The 13,901-nt window shown below is 45.6% G+C and overlaps 1 protein-coding gene across 6 annotated transcripts in view; it reads right to left on the minus strand.

Annotated features, from left to right (window-relative positions):
- Positions 1 to 12,732, minus strand: part of DENND2A (DENN domain containing 2A) — a 70,944-nt gene extending 58,212 nt beyond the window's left edge. For 3 of the 6 annotated variants that reach the window (XM_060279932.2, XM_060279931.2, XM_060279929.2), the window contains exon 1: positions 12,291 to 12,727. The gene's annotated coding sequence lies outside the window, so the exon portion shown is untranslated. Of the gene's footprint in view, positions 1 to 12,290 lie in introns of all 6 variants that reach the window. The other 3 variants (XM_060279930.2, XM_088652238.1, XM_035127977.3) reach the window with 3 other exon arrangements.
- Positions 12,733 to 13,901: the final 1,169 nt, after the last annotated feature.

The following is a 13,901-nucleotide window of genomic DNA, read 5'->3' on the forward strand; positions in this document are numbered from 1 at the left end:
ACTCGATCTCAGGATGCAAGGGAAAAACGTGCTAAGAGGAAGGCACACTTGGAAAATCCACACCGTGATCAGCTCCCGCCTGGAAACCAATGTCCCCACTGTGGAAGGACGTGTGGATCCAGAATCAGCCTCCACAGTCACTTACGGACCCATTGCTAAAACCGTGCTTATGGAAGACAATCGGCTATGAGTGATCACCAAAGAAGAAGCATCCTTTTCACTGCCCGTAGGTTTCAGTACCCCCCAAATTTGCCAACCCACTCCTCCACCCTGGGTTTTTAGACATTTGCTTACTATAAACAAAAATAACAGTCTTTGTCAGGGATTTGTTACAAGCATGCAATGTGTCTTTGTATGTTAAATGTTTTGTTAGGTCCTTAAAAATGTCTTTCAAGCTAGCTCAAAACCGCAACTGGGCGCCCTTTCCACCTCTCTTGGCACTCATTATTTCCCCTTAAGCCAAACTCCAGACTGGCTTTGCGTGTAGCCTACAAATGTTTGCAATAGCTTATGGCACTTTTGCCCCATCAGGCAACGTCAAGCCTATCAGGGAAAGACAGACACCTTGGATGAAAACAAAAAAAGCATCTCTCTTTTTTTAAAAACAACAACAACAACAACACAACAATATCACAGGTGTGTGTTATTGTGATACATTAAGGATAATCAGCAGATTTAAACTGGATTTCTTTTCAAGAGATGTGTTCTTTTCCCTTTCCATTTTAATCTTAATTGCTAGTAGGGTGCCTCTTGCAGAGTTCAAAGGCTACTCTGCAAGTCAGTTACAACTAACACCTGAACTCTCGTCAGGCCTCCGCTGGGCTTTGATCTAGCAGCTCCATTTTTGCAAAGCTTGTCCTAATTGCGAACATTATCGCTTAGGGCGTGTAACCAACAGCTGCACCTGCACAGGCACCCGGTAGCTCCCAGCAACATCCCTCAGCTGATAGCCAGGACCAGGAAACAGACCACTATTCATGTCCTTGCTGACCACATCTGCCAGGTGACACCTGAAAAAGGACAAGGTGCTGCTTGCCCTGTGCGGACGCTGACACCTGCACTGGTCAAAACGGAGGCACTGGCTAGGAATTTCGACGTCCACTATGCTGCTGCTGCTTGCTAAAAAATGACTTTAGATGATACCACCAGAAAGAAAAAGAAAAGAGGATGATGCTGCTCAAAATCAGAAGTGGATGAGCCCTAATAGGAGCAACTTCCCTCCTAAAGAGGTGGTATGGACCTGCCAGCACTCTCTTATTCCAACATGCTATCAGGCTGATGTAATCATTGCTATATGCAAGCCTGTTCATACTCAGTCCTGGCAGAGGAGCAGAGCAATTATCGCTCTTGCCTGATGTGCTTGCAGTAATGCAGTTTGTCAGCCAAGATTGTAGGAAGGAAATGGGGAGGTTAACTCTGATGACTTCATGGCTTTGTAAATGCAGTTCATTAAAAAGGCACACAAGTGAGAAGATAAGGAATATACGCCTAAGCCAGGCCAATGCTTCATCTGGCCCAGCGCTATCAGTCCTAACTAACCTTGGCTTCGGGCATGCATTAGTTGCAGGAAAGCATGATCTCATGGAACTCACCAAATCTTTGACAGACGGAGGGCTGGTTTACAGAGTTGTCCCTATTTACCAGAGGCAGTCACAACATCCTGGATCTTGTACCTGGTAATTCTGTCCCCATTTTTGCCTTCGGAGGGGCATGTTAGTTGAGCTAGATTTATCATTCCTTAGAGTTCCAGCTCCCGAAGAGAAATCTTGGACCCAGATCGACCTTATCCCTAGTGTGCATACCTGCAGATACATGCACATCTATGCTAAGGCACCATGTAGTGCACAGCCTGTGATTTCACATGGCAACAAAGATCATCTTGAACTGTTAGTCAAAGGAAATTATGCTTTTCTAGTACAATCATACCTTGGTTGTCGAATGGAATCCGTTCTGGAAGTCTGTTCAACTTCCGAGAATGCTCGAAAACCAAGGCTCAGCTTCCGACTGGCTGCAGGAGCTTCCTGCAAGCAGCCGGAAGCCGCAGAAGCCATTTGGGTTCCAAATAACGATCGCAAACCGGAACACTCACTTCCAGGTTTGTAGCGTTCAGGAGCCAAAACGTTCGAGTTGCAAGGTGTTCGAGAACCAAGGTACGACTGTATATGTCTCTAAGCAAAAGAACAGGCACTGTCATAGCTTATCACATGAAGAATAAATAAACTGTTCATCATGATAGGAACTAGCCTAGCTTCCCCCTCTTTTCTCCTCTGGTGTGACTGTGATGAAGTGATCAGGAGCCTTTGCTTCCCATTTTGATTAACCACAGTTTAGTGATACATCGGAGCCCTAAACTGCGATGAAATCCTAATCACTGTTTGCTGAAACATCGATCACATATTGAAGCTGACTTGTTTCAAGCAAACCATAGTTAAGATTATCCACATTTTGGGGAGCTCATACAAATATGAGAAGCTGCAGTCAAACAAAAAAGGAAGCAAACCTTTTGAACTGCTCCTCTCAGCCATGCTGGAAGTGGAGAAGGAGGGGGAAATGTGCAGGCCTAGGGAAGGGAGGCTGGCTGGGCTTGTTCCCATTGCGATAAACCATGGTTGTATCATGACTTATGAACACAGCCATCAGAGTTGCATATGTTTCCTGCTCCCTCAATTAGATTCAAATAGCCCTACTTCGAATTACCCACATGTGAGTTCTCTAGGACCTAGAGCAGTGCCAGGATGAACTACAGTACAGATGCAACGCTCAGCCTGGCCAGATATTAACTTGCTTTTTGTTTTTCCACCGCCTCATCCCCATTTTCTCTTGTTGTGGGCCTCTTTCCTCACACCCACTCTCCTCCTGTCATGTGAGCAGAGTTTCCAGCATGGTTGGCCGGTAGCCAACGCACAAGAAGAGAGAAGAAATCATTTGGGAAAAGCAATTTTCTGCTCCTTTCCATCACATAAACGTCACCCCCCCTCCCCTCTCCCCAGCTTGCAAGACTACTGCAGAGCAAGAACTTTTACAGCTGTTTGGATAGCCTGGAAATCTCTTGCTCCAAGCAAAGCAGCAATGAGCTCAGCCCTTCAGTGTTTGGTGAACAAAGAAACATGTTCGCTGCATCACCACTTCCTTTTCTCAGGCCTGTCCAATCAGTCCCAAGTCGCTCCCCCACAGTGGCGCACAAATCTCATGCATCAGTTCACATCAGCCCCACTCCTGCCTTATGCACCCACAACGTTCCACTGTGGCCACATTTCACCTTACTGGACCTCAGCAGAATCTACGCACCTTCCAGGAATCTTCCACACTACAACCCTGACTGTCCTTATCCCAAGACCAAGCTGTATGAAGAACAGTCACTTGTCAAATCAAGTTGCCCATTGATACAACTGCAGCTGAACTGGATTTCCCGGGACTGTGCCATCGCAGTGGCTGAAAGACTGCAATCGCTGGAGTTGCCATCAGAAAGTTGCATCTATTGTCTATGAAAATCTCCGTTGGCATGATATTGTTCACCATTATCAAGACACATATCACATGAACCATCTTCCCCGCTCCAGAAGCTCTTCCACAGAAAATAAATAGCCTATGCATTGAGCACCACACAGATATCTCCAAATCAATCCTGTCGCTTAAATTCACAAATACATTTGCAGAGGAGTCAACGGCAGCTGGTTCCACTTCACTCTCTTATAATTTCTAAGTCGCAACCAAGCTATCAGCATTCAGACATGAAAAGCCTAAATTGGGTACAGTGGTACCTCTACTTACGAATTTAATGCATTCCGAACGCACATTCGTAAGTCGAAAAAAATTGTACGTCGAATCCCATAGGAATGCATTGGGAGAAAAAATTCGTAAGTAGAAAAAATCCTATCTAAACCGCATCCAAGATTACGGACGGAGCTCCATTCGTAAGTAGAAAAATTCGTAAGTAGAGGTACCACTGTATTTATAATGTTGGAGTGTGTGTGCGCGCGCACACATAGAGGAAAGGTTGTCATTTTCTTTCCTTATGTTTCACTTTTCTAAAAAAAGTGTTGGAGAGCATTCACAATCGCTGTCTCTTTTTTAGAGAGAGAATAACCTAGCCTGTGTCTTGAGATATGCCAAGAGGCTTTTTGAAGATTATTCTATAAACATCCGGGGTCTAGCTCTTGGCATCATTAATAATAATAATAATAATAATAATAATAATAAATTATTATTATTTATACCCCACCCATCTGGCTGGGTTTCCCCAGCCACTCTGGGCGGCTTCCAACAGAAAAATAAAACACAGTTTTATTTATGAAGTAGTGCTTCTGAAAAACCACTTGAGTTTGTACTTCAAGTGATAGGGACACCTACGTTAAGTTTACTTAATTAAGTTCACCGTTGTTCGCTTTAGCATGAAACTTGAATGAGCAAGCAAAAGGAAGAAGAGAGCTTGTTTTGATTTATTTGCTCTCCTTGGTTCCTTCTTATCTGAGCCAAGGACAATGGGGTAGTCATAATGGTTAAGGCATAACCCTGTTCTTTTCAGCACCCTGTTCTCAAGAGTGGCCAACCAGATGCCTGTGGGGAACCTGCAAGCAGGACCTGAGCATAAGAACACTCTCTCCTTGGTTTCCAGCAACTGGTATTCAGATGCAGTACTGAGAGCAGCCATCATGGCTAATAGCCTTATAGTGCTGGAGGAGACTCTTGAGAGTCCCATGGACTGCAAGAAGATCAAACCTATCCATTCTTCAGGAAATCAGCCCTGAGTGCTCATTGGAAGGACAGATCGTGAAGCTGAGGCTCCAATACTTTGGCCACCTCATGAGAAGAGAAGACTGCCTGGAAAAGACCCTGAAGAAAACACACAGCATTTGTTCAACTAATGTATGTGAGTAAAGGTTGGAACTTGCTGATGAGGTGCTGCTATATAAAAGTCCCAAAGTTTCTGGGTTCCAATTCACATCAGCCCCAACAAGCATGGGCGATAGTCAGAGATGATGGGAGCTGGGAGTCTGTGGCATCTGGAGGCCACCATGTTGGCAGCAGGGATAGCCAAGTACATATGGAGGAGAGAGATAAATACCCAGACCCTTATTTATCTAGTTATATAAAGGTGATGCTGTCTAGGTTTGTCATTGCTTTTCTCCCAAGAAGCAGGCGTCTTTTAATTTTGTGACTGCTGTCACCATCTGCAGTGATCAAGGAGCCCAAGAAAGTAAAATCTCTCACTGCCTCCATTTCTTCCCCTTCTATCTGCCAGGAGGTGATGGGACCAGTGGCCATGATCTTGGTGAGAGCTGGACCATAAAGAACGCTGATCGCCGAAGAATGGATGCTTTTGAATTATGGTACTGGAGGAGACTCTTGAGAGTCCCATGGACTGCAAGAAGATCAAACCTATCTATTCTGAAGGAAATCAGCCCTGAGTGCTCACTGGAAGGACAGATCCTGAAGCTGAGGCTCCAATACTTTGGCCACCTCATGAGAAGAGAAGACTCCCTGGAAAAGACCCTGATGTTGGGAAAGATGGAGGGCACTAGGAGAAGTGGACAACAGAGGACGAGATGGTTGGGCAGTGTTCTCGAAGCTACGAACATGAGTTTGACCAAACTGCGGGAGGCAGTGCAAGACAGGAGTGCCTGGCGTGCTATGGTCCATGGGGTCACGAAGAGTTGGACACGACTAAATGAGTAAACAACAACAAGCCCTCTCCTCCAGGAATTTGTCTAACCCTCTTTTAAAGCTATCTTCTTAGGTGGATGGTCATCACTGCCTCACGGAGGAGCAAGGTCCATAGTTTAACTACGTGCTGCAAGAGGTTGGACTTGCTTTTATGTGTCCTGGCTCTTCCAACATTCAGCTTCACTGCATGCCCGTGAGTTCCATGAGAGGTGGAGAAAAACGTTTCTCTACCCACTTTCTCCATGCCATGCAAAAATTGTTAAACTTCTATCACTTCTTTCTCTAAAAAGTCGCAAGCACTGAAACCTTTTTTCATTGCTCTATCCCCTTGATTGTGTGGGTTGTCCTTTTCTGACCTTACAATATCCTTTTTGAGGTGAGTACCTTGCTGGTGTAACTCTACAATGGAAACTAATAAAGGGGAAAGAGGGTGGGAGCCAGATCAGTGTTTGTAGGCGACTAATCAGTTGCTCAATCTCCCTCTGCTTAGCCTTCGTTCACAACCACATTTCCCAATAGGACAATTTCATTGCTAGCGGCTGAAGTGGTTGTCTACATGCGTTTTTGGCAAGTTCCCACATGCTGGGTGGGTGAGGCTTCGGAGAGGCAGAAACTCAGCTCTCAAAGTAAATCGATGGGGAGAGATGTAGTGTGTGCAAGGAAAAATTCCATTCGGAGGAGTAATAGTCTAACACACAATTTCCTCCTACCTTTAGCGGTCTTTGGAACCGGTTGCTCCTCTTAGATTCTAATCAGTCAGTGGAAATCCAGGCAATAGGAGATGGAGTTTTTCACTCAAGTGAGTATGCACAGGGAACTTAATCAGGAAATACTTGTTTTTCTTGCTGTGAGATTGATCTTCACACCTGTATCTTGGTCTGAAGCTGAAATGGGGGAAGGCTGCTATCTAATATTGTTTCTAGTTTTTTAAAATCTAAAGAGATAAACAACTACCTGACATTTAGAAGACATCTGAAGGCAGCCCTGTTTAGGGAAGTTTTTAAGGAATGATGTTTTAATGTATTTTTAATCTCTGTTGGAAGCCGCCCAGAGTGGCTGGGGAGGCCCAGCCAGATAGGCGGGGTACAAATGATAAATTATTATTGTATTATTATTTCAAAGCACAAAACTGTACTACACCAGAGGAGGAGGAACATGGAAGGGCCGTGACTCAGTGGTAGAAATTCATTTCATTTAAAATCCCGACATGTCTAAGCTTGGCACCCAAAGACAACAGAACAACACAGGTGGCAGGTGAATGTTATTGAGGAAGGAATTCTGCAACAAGTGGGGAACCACCAATGAGAAAGAGTCCTACTTCTGAGTAAACATGCACAAGATTCTGCTGTAAGGCTGCAATCCTGTGAACACTTACTTGGGTACAACTCACAAAGTAATGTAAAGGTAAAGGGACCCCTGACCATTACGTCCAGTCGTGACCGACTCTGGGGTTGCGGCGCTCATCTCGCGTTATTGGCCGAGGGAGCCGGCGTACAGCTTCCAGGTCATGTGGCCAGCATGACAAAGCCGCTTCTGGCGAACCAGAGCAGTGCACAGAAATGCCGTTTACCTTCCCGCTGGAGCGGTCTCTATTTATCTACTTGCACTTTGACATGCTTTCGAACTGCTAGGTTGGCAGGAGCTGGGACTGAGCAACGGGAGCTCACCCCGTCGCAGGGATTTGAACCGCCTACCTTCTGATCAGCAAGCCCTAGGCTCTGTGGTTTAACCCACAGCGCCACCTGGGTCCCTACAAAGTAATGTAACACACTACAAAACTTCTGTCCAATCCAATTACAGGAGATACAAATAGATAAAATGAGTGCCAATATAGGTGCAGGAATATGCCAGCTTTCAGATTTCAGACCTGTATAGCACAATCCAATTTGTGTTTCCTCAGAAGTAAGCTTAATTGTATTTGATGTAGTTTACATCTATTTCTATTTCAATGCAGTCTTTGAAACTGAAAATTGCATACTTTTGCAGTCACCTAAGCAGGTCTATTAAAGTCATTATAAGAAATAAAATTCTCTCCCTTCCTTTGAAACCAGCACAGAAATGGAATACACATGTATGTATCTTCTGTATGTTTTTGTCATCAATAGCAAAAGGTTTTAAACAAAAGCTCAAGTAATAGACACAAAATAGTAAATAAGCAATAAGGGTTGGCAGGTCCTGAAAAAGTAGTATCTGCCGGTTCCACGCCAACTTGCAATTGTGTTACTCCATCAGTTGCTAAATTCCTTGGCGGTTCAAGGAAAGTAGCCACAAAGTTTTACTAGGACAATAAAAACAAAACCCATCCCAAGCACACTCAATAAGCCTCACACAGCAAAAGAGCCACATGGTTACCGCAGGAGTATAAACAAAGATTTCTTAACCTGTCATTGGCCAGTTCCAAAGTGTAGCACTTTTTTTGTGGTTTATCACTCTGGCACAGAAACTTTCAAGGTGTATCTATAGCACACTAGAGACTTAAATAGGTTCAAAGAGTCAATTTGTCTCCCAAGGGAACCCTGGGAACTGGAATTCTGTTGATCTCTAACAGAAAATTTCAGCATGCTCACCAAATAAGAACCAGGATTCTTGGGGAGGGAAAAGGAGACAGAACAAGTTAGATAAACAAGTTTGTAGTCTCTCTCTCTCCCTCCCTCCCTCCCTCCAATTTCCTAGCAAACCTATCTATCACCATTTCATCCTGTAAATCGGGGTGAGGCATCTCAGCCCCAGGGGCCAAATGCAGCTTCCAGGCCTCTCTATCTGGCCCTCGGGAATCTCTACAGGCTGTCTGAAGGCCAGACCACCCGCTGGCCCTGCTCTGCACCTGCAAATGCTTTGGGGCTTGGCTGGAGCGCATCCTGAAAGTATGATGAAGCCTTTTCCTTTAAAGTTAATTTTCTCTTACTCACAGAGATCACACATTGAACCAAAACTAAAACTTGTTAGGTATTTTGCACTGATACTGACTGGAAAAATCACTGCCCTCTCCATTTTTTCTTAGCAAAGTGGTCTAGATGTCACACTGGAAAAGCCAAAACGCCACCCACAAATTGGCAGAGAGGAATTGCTACATTGCTGCAAGCAGCTGGGTCTTGCCCAGGGCAGTGTGCTCCTTCAACGGACCTTGCCAAGCAAGGGAACAGGCAACCATGAATAAAAGCTTTGGTCTCTGAAAAATATAGTGCCAGATCTTAGGCCACCAAGGAAGCATCACAGGAGGTTTGTTCAATCAATCGCTTCCACGGGGCCCTTTCTGCAACAGATTGCAAGGGAGGCAAGGTGCGGTGAGGGTTCAGCTACCACAAGCAGTTTACTCCAGGCATCCCCAAACTTCGGCCCTCCAGATGTTTTGGACTACAATTCCCATCATCCCTGACCACTGGTCCTGTTAGCTAGGGATCATGGGAGTTGTAGGCCAAAACATCTGGATGGCCACAATTTGGGGATGCCTGGTTTACTCCTTTTGTTGTAGATGCCTCCACAGTTTATATGTGAATGGGAAAGACATATTAATAAAAGGAGCATGGAACTGCCCAGTCATATCTTGTTGAACTCTTGACACCCAGATGAATGCCACAGAAAAAGTACAGGGAGTGGTTTAAGCGCCTATGATGTCATTAAAGAAAAGCAGATTTTATCCTGGTAAGTGCCTAGACAGGAGGCAGTCCTTCCCCACCATGGAGTTTCTAAAACAAGCAATGCCAATGTGATGTCTTCCAGATGTTGTTGGACTTCAACTACCAACACCCCCAACCAGCATGGCCAAAGGTAGAAATGTATAGAGGACAAGATTCATGGGAGCTGTAGCCCCACAACATCTGGAGAATGTAATAGCGGCCACCCCCCTGCTGCAAAAGCATTGCAACAAACTAGTGATGCTACCTAAAAGAATGGTTCTGACTATCCAATGCACCACATAAAATAAAGGCTCAATGATGGCTGGAAGCACACCCAACTTTATCATGGCACCTGCCTTCCCTAGGCCTACTAATATGTGGGCAGTTTCACCAGGGTTACAAGCAAGGAATTGATGCTGGGCCAACCCATCAGTGTCAAAAGCATGACAACAGCAACTCTCCTGGGTTCTTAATCCACCCAAGCCAATGCAAGGACAAGGCAGCTAGGTAATGGCCATCATTTAAAGGGCACCATTAAATGGGAAGGTTATTGGGCTTACCAATCACAACCCAAGTGCCACGGGAAGTATTTCATGGTATATACCCCATGTTGAAACAACTATTGCAGGTTATCCAGAACGCACACACAGAGCAGTTTCTTCTTTTTCCTTCAATTTGTACAGCACATGGATATTTTAAAAAGTAATAGTAACTAAGTTCAGTCACACCCATCAATTATCTAGCGCGACCAATGAGAAGCAATGCTCATTTCCAGCTTGCCAAAAAGCACCAAGTATGTATGTTAAGATTAAGGGGATATGAGATTGTGTTGATTTTGGATTGAAGTTTATACTATGAAAAGGATGAAAATCAGCCACTACTGCAGCCCTCAGCTCTGAGAGACCCCCCCTCGCCCCCCCCAAAATTATTACTACTTTCCTTCTCTATAATTTGGGCAGGAAAAAATGTGTCTGTCTCAGTTGTTCCACTTTGGAATCTGGTGCTGGAAATTTAAAGCTTCTCAAAAAATATGGAACATTTCATAGCTACATCCAAGACGAAGCTCTGTTGTGATGCAAGCACCACCGTCGCAATTCTCTAGACAATGGAAATAAGCCATTTGTTACTATATACCTGCATAATATTTTCTTTTTGAGTGGGTAAAATACTTTGCAGCCATACAATCCCACTCCCAGAAGTGGTAGTCAATTGATCCCATACTATGGTTGGATCTAAAGGCCAGAGATTACTCTAAACACGGAGTCACTTAGGGGCAGAAGATCCAAGGTATGCCTCCATGGTGGCAATTGTATAATTTATTTTAAAAAATGAAGAAAATGATATTTTGCTGCCCTTTAAAACTATACTGCACAAAACCTGCTTGAGGCAGGTCACCTCACATTGTCCAATGGTAGGAATGGCCGTGGATGAACTTGGAGAATAAACAATCCATTTGTGTAAAATTAGAGCACTGTTCACTCAACTACAGCAGGTTCTGGTGACATTGTTAGAAGAAATGGGTGTATTTGTGGGGTGTGGGGGGGAATGGGGGGGGAAAGAGATTGGATGGATGGGCCCTATGTAAGGAAGTTAAAATGGCATTGTACAAACTGTTCATCAATCCCAGAGTGTGTAACTTTGCTTTCCAAGTGAATTGAGAAATTTGGGGGTTATTACACAATCATTCCGTTTCTTAAAACCTAGTGAATTCCACTTGAGTTTTTTCCTGCTGTCCCCCCATAATTTTTTTACAATCTTTTTTTAAAAAACAACAACAACAGTTATCCCTCTTTCTTATAGCAGGCTTGTGAAGAGCTTTGCCAAGCCTCTCTCTCTTTAACAAGATGAACGGAGAGAAGATGGATTATTTCCATGCAAGGATTTACTCATCACTTCAGTTAACGTTCCATCGAAAGAGAGAAAGAGAAAAAAACCTTACAGAACAGTGTGATCTGAAACACCTAATTGGACTCAATCCTCTCAATAGGGTTTAAAAGTTAAAACTAAAGCACACTGCAGTAAGATTGAACAGACCTGTAATCAGGCTGAACCCCTTTTATCTGCTGCTCCTGAAAACGGAAAGGCAAACTCAGCGGCTTTTATGCCAGAAAGTTTTTTCTGCATTCCTAGGAGCACCGAAAATGTGGGGGGAAAGGGAGAAGGGTTCCCCACGCCCACTGGTGTGTGACCCACACAATTCCTCTTAGCCAAGCCTGTGGATTTGGTAAGGCAGGAGACTTTTGATGCGGGGGTGGGGTGGGGGGAATCCAACAAGATTATGTGGCATTTTGAAACCAGTGCTTTTGAGGTAGCCATTTCCATGACGATTCACAGCTTTTCGCAATAAGTCACCCTTTCTCCACTGTGGAAACGTCTCCCGCCTTCAAGCGAGTCAGAATACCCCCCCCCTCCCCCGGTTCTCCATAAATCCCAATGGATAACCACCCTGCAGATCAGTTCCAGACGATCCCGCCACTAGGAATTCACGCACAGTTTTTCACAGGGCAACCCGACCTGCTCCTCCTTTTCAATCCTCCTCTTCTAAGCCAAAAGCCTAGAGACCATTAAGTCAACTACGGGCAGCGGAGCAGTTCGGCACCACTTTAAAAAACCTTAAAAAAAACCTCTGGCTTTAACGATCATCACAAAAAGGGGTGTTCTTCAGATGCTCACATGCATTTCTTCACGTACTGTACTTCACGTACTGGGAGGGTGGGGAGCAGTGCCGTCCTGCTGAAGGGGGCTTCTTCTGCCCCACACCGCCACCACACCAACTAACCACGGGGTTCACCCCTCCTCGAAGCGACCCGGTCATTTTGCACAAGCAGATCCCCTCCACCCACCCCGACCCGCCGCCGCGCAAACCTTGAAGGCATCCCAAGACAGAGCCTTCCCCTGCCCCCACCCACCAGCTGTAGGATTTGGCACATGAAGCCAGACCCCCCCCCCCCCAAAGAAACCCCGAGCGCGGCAGGGGCAGAAACCAGCCCCCCCGCCGCCGCCGCCTACCTACCTTGCTCAATGGCAGTAGCCGGCCTGTCCCCCCAACTGCCTTCTGTTCTCATCTTGGGAAACTCCAGTCTGGCGGCGGCAGTAACAAGAGCAGCAGCAGCGACCGAAGCAGTCTCTGCTTGCATAGTTCCCTTCGCTCTGCTCTGCTCTGCTCGCCCCCGCCGTAGTAGTTCCTCCCTTTTGTTAACAGAGCCCCCTCACGGATTTTTAAAGGATTTCCCTCTCTCTTCGCAACCCCGTCTGCTCCATTAGAAGGATCAGCTGCTTCTTCCACGGCGAAATCTTCCCAAGTTTCCCTTTCCCTCCTCTTGTCTTGCTGTCGCTGCTGCAATCCCCCCAACCAAAAAACCATCAGCTGCTTTTCTCCCCGACCCCCATCCCGACCGCTTCTTTTCCTGACTTTATGGCGCGCTCTCTCTCTCTCTTCCTCCCCCCCTCCAAAGCCTAATACCACCCCCTTTCTTTCCCCCCTCCCCCTCTTTTCTTTTCTCCTCCTCCTCCTGTGTCTTTCTTCCCACCCTTCCCTAGGCTGACCCATCCTGACTCTTTCCCAGTGAGCTAATCTGCAGCTGGCTGAAGAGCAGGCCGCATTGCCATGGCAACCCAAAATACTCCAGGATTTACGGGGTGGGGTGGGGAGGACCATAAACAGGATCTGCTTGGGGACAGCATTTGGGGGTCAGGGTGTGGTGGGGGACTACGGAAGGAGGCTATCCATTTCAGTTCCCCCACTTCTGCCATTAAAAATAATAATAATCATGTTTCAAGTTCCTCCCAAGCCAAAGTTTGCTTTGCAAAGTTGCTCAGAGGACTTTTATCAAAATTAACGTTTGCCCTCCTGCTAAAGATCTGTGCTGGAGAACACTTATTCTCATATTATTTACCTTGAAAACACCCCAGGGCGGCATAAGAGGGGTGAAATAATTCATTTCTTCAGGAACTGTTTATGTATGGCATAAGGACTGTGGCTCCACAGAAATGGAAGCATGTCCAGATTTTGGGGGTTGGGGGTAGGGAGATGAGGGGCACATCGCCCTGGAGATATTGGGGAATTGCGCCGGTGGTTTACTGGGAAGAGATCTTAAGAGCAGGGCACTCTTGATATATTCCAGGTCCCTTCCTGGATAAACATATCAGATTGCCGTTTACCAAGCTGTAATTTATCACAAGGTACATATAACCATTCGGAAAGCTGGTGGTGATATCCTGCCAAGCAGCGAGACGGCATCCCCGTATTTTTGATTAGGTGAATACAGGCAGTTAAAAAAACGCGGAGAGTATGCTACAATTAATGTGGTTCCGTTACAAAATACGTTAAGTGGTTTTCTCACTGTCTCTTGAGGCATAGACACCATGCATTTAAAACACATTTGCCACCCATCCTGTAAAGAATCTTGGGAAGTGTAGCTAGTAAAAGGGGTTGGGAATTGTAGCTCTGTGTGGGATGAACTACAGTTCTAAGGACGGGTGGGTGGGCTTAAAATACACAGCACCTCGTCTCTCTCGCATACTCCATCTCTCTGGTTATAATTTCCACTAGGGTATTCATCTATAAAATCATTTACATGCCACCTTTGGGGTCATAGCCTACCTAAGGCAACCAACCGT

The sequence above is a fragment of the Zootoca vivipara genome, chromosome 9 (assembly GCF_965207765.1).
Source record: "Zootoca vivipara chromosome 9, rZooViv2.hap1.1, whole genome shotgun sequence".
Taxonomy (NCBI): domain Eukaryota; kingdom Metazoa; phylum Chordata; class Lepidosauria; order Squamata; family Lacertidae; genus Zootoca; species Zootoca vivipara.